The sequence below is a fragment of the Xenopus tropicalis genome, chromosome 1 (assembly GCF_000004195.4).
Source record: "Xenopus tropicalis strain Nigerian chromosome 1, UCB_Xtro_10.0, whole genome shotgun sequence".
NCBI classification, from domain to species: domain Eukaryota; kingdom Metazoa; phylum Chordata; class Amphibia; order Anura; family Pipidae; genus Xenopus; species Xenopus tropicalis.
The window spans coordinates 109676330-109691492 of record NC_030677.2 but is presented as its reverse complement, the minus strand read 5'-3'; the positions used below and the strand labels follow the sequence as shown (position 1 = coordinate 109691492).

General features: G+C 37.6%; 1 long non-coding RNA gene across 2 annotated transcripts; it reads right to left on the bottom strand.

The window, feature by feature from the left end:
- Positions 1 to 554: 554 nt before the first annotated feature.
- On the bottom strand, positions 555 to 13963 carry LOC101734867. 2 transcript variants are annotated; one of them, XR_208207.4, is made up of 4 exons: positions 13704 to 13963; positions 9852 to 9952; positions 5995 to 6048; positions 555 to 805 (listed from the first exon to the last, which is right to left on the bottom strand). It is a non-coding gene; the product is annotated as an uncharacterized LOC101734867 (long non-coding RNA). The 2 variants fall into 2 exon arrangements; XR_004223718.1 differs by lacking the exons at positions 555 to 805; positions 13704 to 13963 and adding an exon at positions 10323 to 10333 and having other exon boundaries at positions 5935 to 6048.
- Positions 13964 to 15163: the final 1200 nt, after the last annotated feature.

Here is a 15163-nt window from a genome sequence, read left to right as displayed (position 1 = left end):
CAGAACAGGAGACAGGATCAAGTTACACACATGCTCAGAGAATAGGAAGGCTGCCGCTGGCACCTACAGGAAGGACAGAGATATTTCAGTGATGTCACTGTAGTCTTCACACTGCTGTAGGCTGCCAGCACCATATCTCAGAGAAGCAAGCAGGGATCTGGGAATTTAGATATGCAGTAAGTACTTAAAAAGAATGCCTTTAGACTTACTTTTAATTTATATTAACCTTTCATTGTCCTTTAATAGTAGCTTGCTAGTTAATTGTTTAATATATAGTTGCCTAATTTAGTTAAAAATATAACCTTATCTTTTGCGTTGAGTGAGGCAGGAAGAAAAACAAAAGAAAAGACATTTTTAAAAGTAATATAGCATGAGAACATGTCAAGAAAAAAACCCATTAGGAATGAAGATAAAAAAAAATAATGCTTTGCAAATATATTATCCATATCAGAGTAACTGAGAGATTTGTATTGGGTTCCTATCAGATGCTCCAAACCATTACGAATGCACTTTCATCTCAATACTTGTCTGCTTGAGATATTGCTCAATTCTTCCTTGTTTAAATTCTAGTCCCAGAGCAATTCAGCACTAGCGCCGAGCATTTGCAAAGAAATCTCAAATTGAAGTTAGATTAGGAGCAGTGACAACGAACATTGCTCCTGAACACAAGAGCTGTCAAATGCTGCTTAAAGTCCAATGTCAGTCACATTATATGTTGACATCCCATAGCTGGCAGTTCTTTATGCAAATCCCCCTTGTAGTTCAAATGTTATGGAAGGCAGTGCATTTTTCAAATTCGCTGCGTCTGTAAAGAATTCAAGAGAGATTATAGTCTAGATGCCACCTAGTTTGGCAACATTCTTTATGTCTTCTTTTGTTGCCAAGTTATAGACTAGAAGCTGCTAGAAATTTCGGAGCAACAAAGACATACAGTGTGTTGACTTTAGACTATTAAACACTACATTTTATATGTCCTAAAAAATGATTTTGTTTGCAGGCACTGCATGAAATGAGTTTCATTTTAGACCTGATTTCTGATTCACTGTGTTCTTATAAATGTATGCATAATTAAAACGTGTTATTTATGATTACCTGATGTCCCTTTTGGCTATGGCATTTTTATTTCTCATACCTCCATGACTGATGGCTTCCCTTTTCCACCCACTTATTTATTCTCCCTCACTCCTTTGGGAGTTGGTGCCTAAAAGATTGATCACTTTTTATCCTGTTTGTCCTCTTTTCCCTCACCAGAAAGAACAAGAGTGTGCTAGCATCCCAGCTGGTACTTTTGTAAATGTGATAAGCTTAGTATTTCAAAGGCCCAGTACTGTCAGTCATCATGAGGATACCCAGCTCTTGACAGGATATCATTGCATCTATTCAGCTGACTCCAAGGCCCACAAAGCATATATTTTACAGGGTAACATAGCTTTTCAGACTGACAAAGAAAAACAGCCACAAAAGTCTGTTAACAAGTAAGAACAGACCCAACAGTGCTGCAGAGATGGATTACTTTATCGAGAGGCTAAAGAGGTCAGCAGCTATTCCCAGAGCCCACCACCAACACAAGGATAAGGCACCAAGGAAAAAAAGAGACTCTAACACAGCAAGAGTATACAGAGGCGCAAGATGACACTCGCTAAAAACACATTATACTGCAGAACAGCAAATATAAACCTCTAATCATTTTTTCTATTTTCTTCCTTACATTTAAGTTTGAAATTACTACCCTGATTATAGATAAACAACATAAGCTGATGGTGATGTATTCAAAATAGGTGCATGGTCATGTAAAAAAAAAGTTGTGTGCAACTCGACAAACGCATTTATCAGCAAGGTAAAATGGGACAGATTCGCTCATCACTACTCATATTTACTATTATAGGTCACTGAACTTTCCTGCAATCCTTCCATTGTCCCCCTGATTTCTGAAATATCTAATTGTTTAACCTATAGCCAGTCTGGCCACAAATGTGCTAACCTAGTATATAAAACTAGAAATGCCATATTTTATTTACTAAACTGACTGAACGAGCCAAAAGTTTCAGGAGCCCCTCATCTTGGATTCTATTAGAACTGTCTGGGACAGTGCACATGCTCAGAGTGCTTTGAGCAGCTGTTGAGAAGATGAGCTTAAGAGTAGTTGAAAATTATCAAGCAGAATATGAGGTTGGCCTGTAATATAAACTGATGCTACAGGTCTGATTATTAAATTCTGATGCTAATTGCACTGGTTTCTGAGCTGCCATGTTATGTGAATCTGAATGAATTACTAATCAGCCTTATATTGTGACATTTAGGGGCAGATTTATCAAAACACGAGTTCGAATCCTGAATGGGAAAAATTCGGATTGGAAACGAAAATTTCTGAAGATCGCAAATATCACAAAAAGGCTTATGAAAAAATCGTATTAGTCACGATAATATCGTATTGGCGATCCAAAAGCCAATAAATTTTTGTACCGAACGATTGTCAACAGTGGCAAAACCGATCCGATTTTTGCATGCTAAAAATACAAAAAAGTCCTGCGAGCGTCAAATAAGTTGCGCAAGAGTCGAAAAGTCGCGCAAGGTATGAAAAAGTCGCGAAAATACGATTGGACCGATCGAACGAGTCTATATATACAGTATATTGTCGGTCCCTAAACTCAGTAACTGACAGTAGCACAGAGCATGTGCAGTGAATCAGCAGAAAAGATGGGGAGCTACTGGGGCATCTTTGGGGCACAGATATTTTCTGCTAAAGGGCTATGGTTGCCTTGGGCTGGTACTGAAGCCAAATCTTAATGTACAACATTTCTAGCCTATTTCTTTAGTTAAGCTTTAGTTCTCCTTTAAGCTAATTTTTAGTATGCTACTGTATATAATGACCTATCCTAAGTAATTTTTCAACTGATCTTCATTATTTATTTGTTATAGTTTTTGAAGTATTCTTGTTCTTTCAACTCTTTGCAGTTTTTAAATGGGGGTCACTGACCCCAGCAGCCAAAAACTATTGCTCTGTGAAGCTACAGTTTTATTGTTATTGTTACTTTTTGTAACTTTCCTTTCTGTTCAGGCCCTACCCTATTCACATACCAGTCTCTTATCCAAACCACTCACTGGTTGCTGAGGTAACTTGGACCGTAGCAACCAAATAACTGCTGAAACTCCAAACTGGAGAGCTCCGGAACTGAAGATGAAATAATTAAAAGACTACAAATAATAAAAAATGAAGACTGCAAATGATTTGCAAATTGTCTTAGAATATTACTCTCTACATCATACTAAAGGTAAACTCAAAGGTGGACAACTATTTTAAGTGTGCCAGAAGCCATAACCTATCCAATTTCAACCCAACCTTGTTACACAGCAGTCAAAGGGTTAGTTTTTACCAGTTCTCCAAGCAGCGAAAGGATTATTTAAACACACACAATTTCTTGCAGAGTCAATTTAAGCATTTAAATGTACAACTTTTCCAGCACATAAAGAATTAAGGTATGATTACACACACTTTCAGTCATGCTAAGGGTTTGTTTAGAGCACCAAGGACAGACTTATTCATGATTTTGCTTTAATATACGAATAAGATATGTCGAAGTGCATATAGACTGATACATAAAAATGAATAAAAAAAGGACATACAAATATAAAAGTTACAAACAGTAAATAAAATCCAACTGGCTCAGAAGTCTGAGGTGAAAACTGGGCACACACTCCAATGGAATCGAGTCCCCAAAAACTGTGCCCCGGAGCAATGGCTCCCCACCCCCTCCTTATGCTCCTGGTGGGGGATCCATGCAGTATACGTGACACCCCTGGGCCTCTTCCAGACCACCACAAGGTTTGTAACCTGTTACTAACAGTTCAGAAATAACGTCTCTCTATCAGTCAGGCGACACAACCTTTCTCCAAAATCATCTTTCCTGCTGCACTTTCTTCAATAAACTGTCTCTTTCCAGGCACAGTCACAGGCTGATTGGCATTAGCTCTCTATCTCAGGTCCAGGCCCTCTTGTCTCTCTTTGTCAGACACTTTCTGTCTCAGGCTCACCAGGCACCTTGGTCCTCTCTCAGGCTTCCTCTCACAGACAGGAACAACCAGGACAATGTCTCTCCTCTAGACACACAGGAGAGCCTTGTCGCCTCCAGACATCCAAGGAAGAGCCCCCAAGTGTGATTGCACACCCTTTTAACCTCACCAGGCAGCTCCTCTCTCAGCTGACACTTAATTACCTGAGAAGGATTATTTGACCTAGGTATCACCCTTCAGTCCATACCATGCACCTTAGATGCACACAATAAACAGAATCATGTTACCACAAAAGATGTTTTTCCTTTTTTTTTTAAACTATGTACCATGGTACTACACTCTACTCCTTTATATGTTTATTATAAAGAACCCATCCATGTAAGAAATCAACTATTCTTTTTTAAGGTGCCCATACCCCTTAAGATCCGCTCGCTTGGCGAGATTGAGATCTGTCCGATTTCAGGCCAGATATCGGTCGGGCAGGCCCGTCGGTAGTGCCCATACACAGCCCGATTAGGTACCGTAACGGTCTAAGGGACCGGTAGCGGCAGCTAGAATCAGCCTGTGTATGGGGACCTTCACTCTGGACGGTCTTCTGACAGGTTTGTATCTTCCAACCAGGACCAGGCACTGGTGAACCCAGCTCAATGATCCCATTTGTGGACCCAAGAAAACCCCCTACAATCTAACAAAGCTGTGGCAGTACTGCCATAACCCTGCTTAATAAACAGAACAAAAAAAAATTGAAAACCTTGAATGTAAACATTTGGCATCTAGAAGCTGATGAACAAGTCAATATTTTTTTTTAACTGAATTTTTGGGATTTAAGTATTTTTAATAAATAAGCGCACATTCAAGTGTGGTGATATTTTGGGGGGTTTCTTTTTCAAATTTACAAAATTTTAATTATAAAAAATATGCCTCTATGTGTGCTTACTTATTATTATTATTACTGATAAGTGAATCTGTCCTCAAAAAATTGGTGAAACTCATTGAAGTCAATGGAATTTTTTTCCCAAACAAAATACATTGGTCAGTGGGTGCTTTTTTTAAATGCTAAATGCATCGAAATCAATGAGCTTTTTTTCCCTACACAAAATACATTTAAGTCAATGTGTGTTTTTTTATGCAAAATGCATTGCATTTTCCAAAAACTACCACAAAAATTGTGTGACCACAAAAAAAGTTGCTGCAAAAACCACCCACAGATTGCAATATATTTTGTGTGTAAAAAGTAGCCATGAAAAATAAAAGTTGCAGTGAAAAAATGGCTGCTGCTAATAGCATAAAATCTTAGCATGAACATTTAAAATAAATACAACAAAATAAAAAATGATAATACAAATATCTAAAATATATATACCGTATATATAAAAACATTACATGACAATGAACATGAAACATATATAAAGAAAAAAATGATATAATTTATATAAATATATATTTTAGATAATTTTGTATTTAAAAGAAAATAAAAATAACATGAAAAAAAATAATAAATATATAATACAAATAATGTAAATAAAAACATTTAAAAAAGAATAAACATCACAATGACAATAAATATATATATACAGGTATAGGACCCATTATCCAGAATGCTCGGGACCAAGGGTATTCCGGATAAGGGTTTTTTCCGTAATTTGGATCTCCATACATTAAATCTATTAAAAAATCAATAAAACATTAATTAAACCCAATAGGATTGTTTTGCATCCAATAAGGATTATTTATATCTTAGTTGGGATCAGTTACAAGGTACTGTTTTATTTCTACATAGAAAAAGGAAATCAGTTTTAAAATTCTGAATTATTTGATTAAAATGGAGTCTATGGGAGACAGGCTTTCCGTAATTCGGAGCTTTCTGGATAATGGGTTTCCGGATAAGGGATCCCATACCTGTATATATATATAAAACATATATTTCAGAGATAAAATATACATGAAATTATAAAACTAAATACAACTAGTACCAGCACTCACCAAACCATAGGCAAATTCTGGGTAATTCCTATTTAATTCACACAGTCACATGATCTGAAAGAACAAATAAGATAAAAAAACACATTTATTAGCAGTTCATAACTTTTTCTCTCTGCTCTTTTCCTGCTTCCTGCTTTATATGTTCACCAGAATAGGGAGATACTGCCATCCAAGACAAGGAGCAGTAACTCATAGCAACCAATCAGCAGGTAGCATTTACTGGTTTAAAAGAAAACACCTTATTGGTTGCTATGGGTTACTGCTTCTGGGCAGATATAGTGCCTTTTATTACATGAAGCCATTTATTTCTTACATTACATTGTTGCAAGGACAATGTAGCTGTAAAACATACATATTTATTAATAGATCATTGATATTTCATGCGCATAACACATATATTAGCAATATTTATTTCGATACTTTGCACTGAATATTGATAGAAAATCATGGTGATGAAGTGAGATACAGTATCATATACATTTCATTTAACATGATACTAACGTACAACTACATAAACACATACACCTATTTTGATTAAAGGGGAACTCCACCCAAACACAACTTAAGCTTTTTGAAAAGTAAACATAATTTCAAGCAACTTTGCAATACTGTATATATTAATTAAAAAATATGCAGTTTTTTCATGATTTTTAATGTGATCTGGCTGACTACTTTGAGACTCAAATAAAATCTAACAGTAGTCGACTGTCCTCAGTCTACCTTCAGCTTGCATCCTCCAAATCCCACAATTCCCTACACACGTTATGTCAATAAGGAAAAGAACTTCACAGTGCAATGCATTGTGGGTTATGTAGTTGTAGGGACCCATAGGGTTAAGCTCCCTATGGTGTTATCCCTTATCTTTATGTTTATCTGTGTTGTAATAGGGCAGAGCCCTCTACACTCAGATTACTGTTATTAGGCTGCCCTCTATAGGTTTAGCCCAGGTTGACCACTCCCCTTGTGCAGACTATATAGTGTCTTGCACAAGGAAGTGGCTTCCTCTTTTGGCTGCATGCTGTGTTCTGGACAGATCCCAACTGAGCCTGGACCAGAACATAGGCCCAGAAGCCATTTGTACCCTAGGGGACCACCTACCCTAGTGCTAAGTCGGGGACAGGGCCCCGTGAACGAGGTAAAGCCAGCGCAGACAGTTTCATTTATAGCACCCTCTAGGAGAGGTGATTGTAGTCAGGCTATTTAGCAAGGGCAGTCAATAGCCCCAACCAGGAGTTGTAACAAAGGGTTTAGTCCACCCCGGCTCTGTAGTCGTTCTTTAGGGACCGGTTTTATTAGACGCCAGGTACCAGTGTTAGGAGCTCTCCCCTGGACCACAGTCGGCCGGAACACTCCCTTCTGAAAGGTCTATATCTCAGGTGTCAACTAATCCTCTGTGCATCCTCCAAGTGGGTTATTCTGTGCCTAAAGTGTCACATCTGCTGTACTATCTGTGACATCATACACTGCTGTGTCTGTGAGTATACCCTGCTGCACTATTAAGCTGTGCCTTTGTCCAATAAATTGTACTATAGTTCATGAGCAAGAACCTTTCTGGCGTCCATTATTCCATCTGCACCACACAAGCTCTTACCTAGTTGTAGTTCAACTACACCCTCAGCTCCATCAATACCTCCCATATAGCGGAGGCCCACTCCTGTGCATTAAGGTCGCATGTAACACATGCTCTATGCCTATCACTAGCCTGGGTTTTGCCATATCATAGCCAAACAAGTGTTACATAGTTCCTGCATTGTGTCTGTAAGCTGTGTCTGTTTTAGTCCCTCCTTCCCTGCCAGGATTTCAAATCATGCAGAAAGAGAAGAACTGTTTTGCAGCTGGATTTCAGCATATACAATGGTATTTATTCATACTTTTTGATGGAACACATTACAGTCATAGGTTTATGTGTTGTGTGGGGTTTTTTGTTTTTTTAAACAAATTTTGGTTTGGAAGACTTTAAAAATTCTCCATTTGTCCAACCATAATATATTGACAGCATATTGTGAATATATTGTGAATCAAAAAATGCCTATATACAGTATATGCCTAAATAATGTTAAAAAACTGCTGTTGACAGCACTTAAAAGAAAGAATCGAGAATCTGATCCTAATTTTACTCTGTAACCCATGTTTGTTACATTATTGTAAGACACCTTTTTATGAAGCATTGTGTAACCTGCAGGTGATATATAATGATGGTATATAATGATATAGGGCCTGATTCACTAAAGGGTGATAAAAATGATCGCACGCTTTTTCGTGTTAAAAAACGCAAAATAACTTGCGCGCGATTCACCATAGTATTATCGCGTGCAAAAAATCGCCATTTTCGCATGGGGTATTTCTCGCACTAGTTTTACCGTTTTGCGTTAATTTCCGCGTTGAAAAGAATACGATCGCATGATTCACTATAACTTTTGCGTGCTAAATATCTCATTCGGCTATACGAAAATTAACACCTACTACAGGCAGGCGAAAAATTATACAAAAGTACAGTAAATTATTTTTTGCAATAAAATATGGACTTACAGTGTTATTTATTCAAGTCTGTGTTTCCCCCAGAGTGACGCAGCCGCCAGTTTGCAGCGAAATGTTCATTTTTAATACAGTAATTTTCCGCAAGTATTGGCGTGTATGGCTAACATGGCGTGCGTTCATTTGCGCAACTATTTCTATTTGGCTACAAGTGATGAAATGTTTCACCAGGCATGGATTCGCAGCAAATTTTTGGACGTGCGTTGAATTTTTTCGCGGCGGATTTTTTCATGCATTTCGCAAAACAATCCGCCAATGGCAAAACGCATGAAAAAATTCGCCACGCAAAAATTCACCGCACATCCAAAAATTGATACAAGTGTCAAAAAATAATAGTCACGGGCAACAATTTTTTTGCCCGCACAACATTTTTGCTGTTTCCGGGAATCTTTCGAAAGATTTGCTAATTTTTCACTAAAGAAACCAGAACACATTTGCTCATCACTAGTGGCTACTATTTATAAGCATCTACTATTTATATGTGGCTAATATTTATATACACCATTTATATGCTTCGACAATTTTTATACACTATTTCTATGCTACCATTCATATTCGGCGATTATTCGCGTAATTTAGCGCATGTACAGGCAAATACCGCATTGAAATAGTCTTTCGCGAGTTAAATAACGCTTGCAATATCGCGCGTAAAAAAGCGCGAGTATGCTTATAGTGAATCGTGCAAAAAATCGCCAAAATTAAGCGGCGGTAAAAATTTTAGCGCACAATAAGAATAGCGCACGTTTTATCGCCCTTTAGTGAATCAGGCCCATAATGTTGAGTGAGTGATTAACTGATGGATCCCATTCATAAAGTTCCATACATCATGCATTCAACTAAGTAAACAATAAAACATTTCACAGTCTAAAATATGCTTCTGTTTATATACAACCTTGAACCTTGAATGAACAACAGTTTTTGGATCTGATTTTCAAAAATGTGACAGAGGACAAACAGGCTTTTGACACCATCCGGACACTGAAAATATTTGGCACAATGGCGTCTGATTTGCCACAAAGTGCAATCCTGCTAAATTTCAACTCCCCATTGTGGGAAAAAATGTTCAAAATTGCAATATGCTCACTCAACTTGACGAATTAATGAGCCCTATTATGGCAGATCAGCACATTTATCTGCTTTGCTAAATATCTCAATTTCTTTAAAATTTCCTGGCTGACATAAACATTTTACTCACTGTAAAGACATTCTTAGAGAGGAAATATCATGAAAATAAAAAGGTAATATGAGCTTTATTTGAAGAGAAAAAAAAACATTTTCGATATAATCAATTAAAAATTCTCTACCAATTAGTAAAGACTTACGTTACTCTTCACCATCCTCCACTCACAGCCATCTCTCTCTCTCCATGCAGCTTTGGGTCAGAGTCGATTATGTTGAAAGGCAGTTCGCTCTAATACATTGTCTAGGTAACGGAAGCACACACCAATGTATTTAACCTACCTGCCAATCTATTTTAGATTTTTGTGTGCTGGTTGTCTTTCTGCATGTTGCAAGTAAACAAGTAGTGTGGCACAGATCAATAAGAAAACCTGAAACCTGTAAGATTTTGACTATATATAATAATATTAATAATAATATTAATCACCCCTCTTACTAGGGTTCTGGTTCTTTTGAGAAGCAGACAAATAACCCACACCAATAAGTGTATATTAAAATGAATATATTGAGTAGCAAATCAATGGATGGTTACAATGAAATGATTAGTTAACAAACACAATATTTATACATTATTTACATTTACAGATTAATGACAAAATCTACATTATAGCTACCGATAAACAAAGAACATGGTGGTCTCGTTCCTTTTCTCTAGCCATGGCCTCTTCTCTCTGGTCTGTCTCACATCTTGCCCGGTCACTTCTGATCCAGTCCCCAGGTGCTCCTTCCAGGTTCTTTTCCCAGGTTGCTCCCCCCAGGTTGCTCTCCCCCGGTTCTCCCTTGACCACCGTCCATCCCACATTTATGCACCTTTCAGCCACTGCCCCCCACATACCAACTGATCAGATGGGAGTTGATAAAAACCACACCTTGCCCCTTGTTCAGTAACTGTTGAGTTTTATGGCTTCTCGGAGACGTACTGTCCCACCATCCACAGAAAAACCCTTTGATATGGAGATTTACTTGAACAACTGGTTTATAGTAATCAGTTTAGTAATCAGTAGAGCTCCCCCCATACTCAGTGTATAACACAATAGAGCCACAAACACACATATATATATATTTATATATATCACAAATAATGGCACCCAAATACACGATTTCTTACAAATCCCCACCTAGAGGGCGAAGGACTTTACAAGGAAAGAGCCCTCTAAATACAAAAAGGTATAACATTCAGGGATACCCATTAATGAATAATATGTATTTGTGCTGAAAGTGAAAGGATTACTGAGACCCAAATTATATAACACTCACACATGCTTAAGTTTTAGGGTACTGTGAGGTAATATTTAACCTAATTATAAAAACACTCACAGTTTATATTCATAATTTGAACCCTTCTGCCAGTTAGAAAATCCCACACACTTTTAGAGGCTTTGTTTCCACCTTACTTTGCTGCATTGTCTGTGCGCTGTACACACCACTTACCCACGTGACACTGCTCCACCCATGTCTGGGCTGGATCCCATTTTAGGCCTCTGCAATAACCCATGGCCATTAAACTTTGGTGTTTGCAACACCCAACACATTTTGCTTACCATGGTTACCATATGAATGAGACCACACAGGGAAAATCCTTTATTATTGTGGGGTAGGGTGAGAAACTCTGTGGCACATTTATTAATCAGCATAGCTGGATTAGCACCTCAATTCAGGGATAGGTGTGACCATAACCAATACTGGCTTAAGGAAATTAAAAAGATAAACTACACTAAAGTGTGCAGCACTATCTGAGCCAAATCACTAGTGAGTTGTTTGTCATCTTTGTCTCAGTATTTCCACCTCAGTTTCATGCCTGATCATCTAGAATAGAGCAAGACAATTGTAAGGAACATCATTGTTTTAGCTGTTTTGGACAGGTACAGACCATAAACATCATTTGCTGTAACTAGAAATGCATAGAACAGACTGGACTGGTAACTCTAATGCAGACTTGTAGAGTGAATTGATTTTAAAACACCCCACCTTGAAGACTTTACACACACAATACAAACAACAATACAAACAACAAAAGACAAACTTTGGAGAGAAAAAAAAAACTATAGACTGAATACTGCTTTGAAACAGAAACACATAACATATATTGAAGTTATCAAGCAGCATGCAGTCTATGTAAAAATGTCACAAACGTGTTGCTGCTAACCCAAAGAGTAAAAAAACAAAATCTGACTCAGGCAAATCATATCAAAAATAAAATTCAAATTGTGCCTCAGTGCTTTTTACTCTCCTACTAAACTAAAGCAGCAGCCATTTTACTCCCTCACAGTGCAGGTCATTCTAACTATTAAAAACCAAAAATGTTTTTGAATTTGTATAACCTGACTGTACCAAACCAATTTAGAGGCTTCTCCTTCTGTGTAAAAAGGAAAAAAAATAAATAAATAAGGTCCTCTATAACTTTTTTCCACAGGACAAGGTAAGGCACAGAATTCTCCTTTACATAATCCTGAATCCTTCTTTATCCTGTAAAACATAAACTTGGTGAAGGGAAAACGTTAGGGCATATTCACATTGTGTTTCCCTCTATTCTCATTAGCCCTTCTTCCTTTAATTTGAGAAAGTTCTAATTTGATGCTTTCCAACTCTTTTTTAAATGTTTCCCATGCATTTTGGAGACTGGAGTTCTCTGCACTCAGCCTTTCTTTCTGAGTTGTAAGAACCTGATATGGGACCCATGTATTCCCATACCTACTTTTCTTTTGAAATCCCCACCTAGAGGAATTCCAATTCTCTCTTTCATTGTACCAATTATTATTATCCCAATAATAGTTTTTCAGGGTACAATACCTGGCTATGTGCCCAACTTTTGAACACGCATAGCACCTAAACACTTTCTTTTCTGTGTGTTTTTTAACTGAATTGTTACAATTCAGTTTAGCAGGGAGAGAAACCTTTATCGCCGACACCCTTTCCTTGTTATGCTGTTTTCTAGATTGCAGGGGGTTAGAAACCTGTTTTCCTGGACTGTTGTCTTTCAGTTTATCAGTCCTGTACTCTGCACAATTAGAAATCAATTTAGAAGGCCTGGCATGACTAGTACATTCTAAACTAGTCACATTACCTTCACTTGCAGTTTCACATTTCCTACTGCTTTCATTTAAACCATTAGCAGACAGATCTCTACCCTTAGTATTACTCTGCCCGGTAACAGCTAATACAACAGGACTTCTTAACTGAGCTTTTAACCCTTTAATCTCTGATGAATGATCAGCTCCTACATTGCTGGTTGAGGTTGCAACCAAACTTTTAATGGTGCCCTCTGCATCTCTCAGCCTCTGTTTGAGCTGCGCAATCTCCTTCTGGTTTTCTGCCATTGTTTGCTGGTTGCTAATGGAAATAGCAGCAGCATTTTCAACAGAAAATTTTAGAGAATCTATTGTATCATTCAAATAAAGAATCTTTCCCTCCAGATTCTCTTTCTGCACCGCTAGAGTTTTATACTGTTCTGCTATCCAGCAGGCAGCAAAAACCAATGCACTTTTCCCTTTTGACTTCGACATACATTTTTCCTGGATTGCCCTGGTCACATAAACCTGAGCCTTAGCCCATGGATCTGGAGATCCCTGCATACACTTAACAATCTCCCCTGAGCATGTGACCTTGGCAATCTTTTTAGCTAAGACATCCATTTTTTTAAACTTAAAACAAAGACTAAAACAACACAAAACAAAACAATCGATTGGTTTGCTACACAATAATATACACTTATAAATATGAATTAAATGCCATGCATTGCTCTCCTGCCTGGCTCGCCATCTGTAAGATTTTGACTATATATAATAATATTAATAATAATATTAATCACCCCTCTTACTAGGGTTCTGGTTCTTTTGAGAAGCAGACAAATAACCCACACCAATAAGTGTATATTAAAATGAATATATTGAGTAGCAAATCAATGGATGGTTACAATGAAATGATTAGTTAACAAACACAATATTTATACATTATTTACATTTACAGATTAATGACAAAATCTACATTATAGCTACCGATAAACAAAGAACATGGTGGTCTCGTTCCTTTTCTCTAGCCATGGCCTCTTCTCTCTGGTCTGTCTCACATCTTGCCCGGTCACTTCTGATCCAGTCCCCAGGTGCTCCTTCCAGGTTCTTTTCCCAGGTTGCTCCCCCCAGGTTGCTCTCCCCCGGTTCTCCCTTGACCACCGTCCATCCCACATTTATGCACCTTTCAGCCACTGCCCCCCACATACCAACTGATCAGATGGGAGTTGATAAAAACCACACCTTGCCCCTTGTTCAGTAACTGTTGAGTTTTATGGCTTCTCGGAGACGTACTGTCCCACCATCCACAGAAAAACCATTTGATATGGAGATTTACTTGAACAACTGGTTTATAGTAATCAGTTTAGTAATCAGTAGAGCTCCCCCCATACTCAGTGTATAACACAATAGAGCCACAAACACACATATATATATATTTATATATATCACAAATAATGGCACCCAAATACACGATTTCTTACAAACCATAGAATGTATGGATGCACTATGATACTGTTACATCAGTGATGAAGATTTTATGGCAGGTGTCATTTAAAAATAGCTATCTGGTTACTAGGGACCCACTACCCCTAGCATCCCTTGCACCCCTTAGTGCTCATTTAACAAGAACTTACGCCCTGTCATTACAACCTGCCATTGGAGTGCAAAGTACAAATATGGGTATATTACAACTGTATTTGCACTTTGCCCACCAACTTGGAGATAGTAAATGACCCCTAATATGTGCTGTTGCTTTTGTACCAATAATGGAGAATAGCAACTTGATAGCTGCTAAAGGATATGAATGTAGAATATATATTAAAGCTGGCACAAGTCCATTTTTTTTTCTTAAAATAAACCATTAGTCTCGACATGAGTGTTTGTATCAATTGGATGTGTAAATTGTTATTAAAGCTGATAAATCACACCCCATGTCTCTTTAGAGACCATTTTGCAATGTATGAAAGGCATCAAACAAATTGGGTAAACTCAGATATGGAAATCTGGAATTAATTTATTGTCCCCATCATGATTGATACTTCAGAACTACTTGATTAAACACTATTGGCCTTATTTCAGAATGCAGCTTGTGTACAGAGAATGGAAATACCTCAAGAGAATATCTGGCACAAAACCTCATTAAACAGAGCTCATTGTGTCTTCAGATTTCATTCATGACACTTTACCTTTACAAGCTATTGATTTTGGCTGCATCTTGCATAATATGCTGTAATCCATGGCATTCTCAGGCACTAGGGATTTTTAATATTCTGACATGATTCCTCAAAACCATGAAAAGGAAAAGAGTACAGAAACTTCTCTTTTATTAAAAAAGGTTAAAAAGTTAGAATGGGTACAACACTGCTCACACATTTTTATACTGCACCATTTACTTTCAAATACTAGAAGATTCAGCCACATAACTCCACATAGTAGCTGTACCCTTC